Source organism: Vanessa atalanta, chromosome 23 (assembly GCF_905147765.1).
Source record: "Vanessa atalanta chromosome 23, ilVanAtal1.2, whole genome shotgun sequence".
Taxonomy (NCBI): Eukaryota; Metazoa; Arthropoda; class Insecta; order Lepidoptera; family Nymphalidae; genus Vanessa; species Vanessa atalanta.
In genome coordinates this window covers 2,836,818-2,840,345 of record NC_061893.1, presented here as the reverse complement: position 1 = coordinate 2,840,345, position 3,528 = coordinate 2,836,818, and positions in this window count along the sequence as shown.

Sequence of the window (3,528 nt, the reverse complement as noted above, 5' to 3'; positions counted from 1 at the left end):
AAGATTAGAGAGGAGGGAAGTAAATCAGTTGTCATAAGAATACCTTCCTGTAAGCATTAAGAATGTCTTCATCAATTATGAAATGTTTATCATTTATTTTGCTCAAAGCGATTAACAATCACTCACAGTCTATTCCAATAGAAGCAGGAATGAGTGTAAACAAATTTAGATTTACGTATTGTATGCGATTGCTAATAACTTCACTATATTTTATTACAACATTATTCCAATTATTCTTCTTAAAAGTGCAGATAACAGCTCCGTCGACGTTCAAAATTGTATTCCATAGAGAAAAATGAATATCATAGATTATATTACTCAAGCTCTCGACCAATGATATCGCGTCAATTTAGACAATAGTTTATTTGTCTTTTGTCCTCTTGCGGTTGGAATAGACTATCAGTTCACAAGTTTTCTTTGTAGATATGTGCAGAACTAGTTATGGTCTCCATACATAATATTAGTATTTTGGAACTATTCCATATACATAAATAAATAGCGTATTGCTCTTTGTTTAATGTATCTAGGATATCTTGATTGCCTTATTTAAATAAAATAACATTTTTTCAACGGCAATTTGAAACAATTACATCTACAATAAATCTATGTTTATACGGACACGTACGAGATATGATTTTATTAATTCGAACACTACACAACATTAAGACACATTTTATTAAAATACACGTTAACTCTAATATGGAATGAATTATAAATTATCTGTTGGATTATAAATATTATTTATTTATAACATTAATTTTCTAAAAAGCTAATCTCAGAACAGTAAGTACAGTTATATTTAGATTGTTGTTAGATACTTAAAAGTGTATTCGCAATTTTATTTATAATATTATTATAAATGTTACAGTTTGGACGAAATTACTTTTGACTTAATTTATGTGTATGTAGTTTATCTTTAGACACACACATACGCAGTAATGAACATGCTTAACTTTTTTCAAGCAAATTATATTATATCATTTTAAATGTAGCAGTTCATAAATGGTTCGCTACTGCTAATGGTCTCCTTTCTTAAAGTTTAGGAGTTTTATTAAACCAAGGTGCGAACAGATAGCAGAAGATAGATTGTGTGGTGAAGAAATGTTCTAACCCACAGACCCCACTGATGACATTGATTAAGATTAAAAATTGCCATTAAATAGCTTTAAAGTAATGATAACATTATGGAACATTATATATTTCCATTGGGATGGAACATATCTGCACAACGCAGTCCAATTATAAACAAATGACACTTGAAAAATTCTGCGATGGATTGTCTGAGCTTAACGCTTGGATTTTGGGTGTATATATTACAATCACATTATCCGGTGATTCCGGTCAAAAGTAGTTTAAACCGGTTATGAGTTTCATCGTTATAGATCTATTCGCTCACAGAGGCGCCACTCTACGTTAAATTGTTTTAGGTGTGTAGCATGTGTGAGTGACGTTCGTGCTTGCAATATGTCTTAGTGTGCGTGAAACAACTAAAGAGTACAGAAAAAAATTACGTTATATTTATTAAGTTTATTTAATTAAAAAATCCGATAATTTAATGAGGTAGGTTCGTCGTGACTGAATACATCTATAACATATTCGATATAATTCATATTATACTTACTATTCTGAGTATCGTTATATTTTACTAATCCTACTTTAATAACGACTTTTAACTAACTAAACTAGCTTCAATTATGGAAGCTATAGGATTATTCTTCATTATTATTACAATACGACACATAATTATTTTGTATTATAACAGGTACTGTGATAAAATCTACTAAAATACATATTTGTTAACTAAATCCTTAAAACTTATGCAATAAAATCCGACTCGGATGTCTGTTTATTGATATTGTTAAATTAAGAGCATTATTTAAAATAAGTACTAATTTTTCTGGGCTATAGATTTAAATGAGTATTGTAACACTGAAATAAGACTATGTAATAAAAAAAGTAAAACAAATAATGCCCCTAAAATGTCTTCAAAATTTAATATATTTTGTTAATTATAGTTAAACTAAAATCTAGTCTATGGTACTATAATTGAATCTGAAAGATTGTAAGTGTTGAAATCGATTTTCGCTCGAATAAAGTCCATAATATTTACATTGCTATATTAATAATTATAAAGTTATGACAACACTGTTAAAACAAATTTCAATATAATTAAATATAACGAGATAATAATATATATTTTGTTTAATCGTGCATTTTTTTTTTAATTTAACAGGAAAATAAGTACCGTCCGCATACATTCTGTTTGCTTGATTGTCTTTGTATGTTAACATACAAAAAAAATCACGTATATAAAGAAAAAAGTATTTCGTCTCTTTTAAGTTTCAGTCGGTAAAATTTATTTATATCAATTTAATTTATTTTTTTTACTACGGTGTAAACTGCACAATTACTACCTTTACTTTTATTATTTAAAAATTACTTCTCTATGGTTAAAAAAAAATGACAATAATTATACAGTTCTATGATCTAATTGCCAGAATATACTTATTGATGCATTTAGCAAATCAATTACCCTGTGGTATTACTTTGGCTCAATTTTACATAAGATTCATTACGTCATTAAATTCGAATTAAAACGTTTTTAAAAGAATGAAAAATTAAGGATTATTAAAGTATGATAATATAATTATATTAATAGATTAGTCATAGACACCAATTAAGATATGTGAAAAAAGATTAGCATATTTTTTGAGAAATATAATTATAATAATTAATTTAATGTCGTTGGAAACAATATCATAGTAATTGACAAATATATTAAAATCTATTAATAAATTATGACTTGAACATTGATCTGTCTATTATGAGACAGATTAAAAATAAATTAGCAACCTTTAAGCGGCCATTTTGAAAAAAATAAGCTTCAAGGATAAATTCGTACCCTTTTATTATTTTTCATTGTTACTCAGTTAAAAAAAAAATTTTACTCAAAATTAAATGAGTGGCGCAATTTAAATTTATAACGAACAGAACCAACTAATTTCTATCTTTTTTTAACTTAATACATAAGAAAGAGATAACAATTTAGTCTGGACAAATTACTTTAGAAAATTTTATAGTGCTTGATTTAATATATTTACCAGTTAGACGGTTGTAGTTGTAGCCTTAAGAATGTTTAGAGAGAGATAGAAAATCGTTTTAATAAATATTTTAGACAAGACAGAACTTTTTATAAACGAGAGTATCAATAATTCTAAGACTAGAAGTTTTAATTGATTTCTAATTAAGTTACTAGACAGCGGATTATTCTGCAAGAACTCACTTCTTATCTCATTCGTGATATTAACATGAACAACGGTCTTATTGCGTCATTTAAATTAAATTATAATCAATGTAAACGTCGCATGTTACTTTTTGTCATTTCACGTTGTTCGATGAGTTCCGAGTTTGTTCTTACAGAAGAGCACGACTGGTGACTAGTGAAAATATTTACAGACTTCTAAGTAAATGGCCTCATTATATTTAATAAATTATTATTATTATAAAAGTAAATTTATTAATAATATA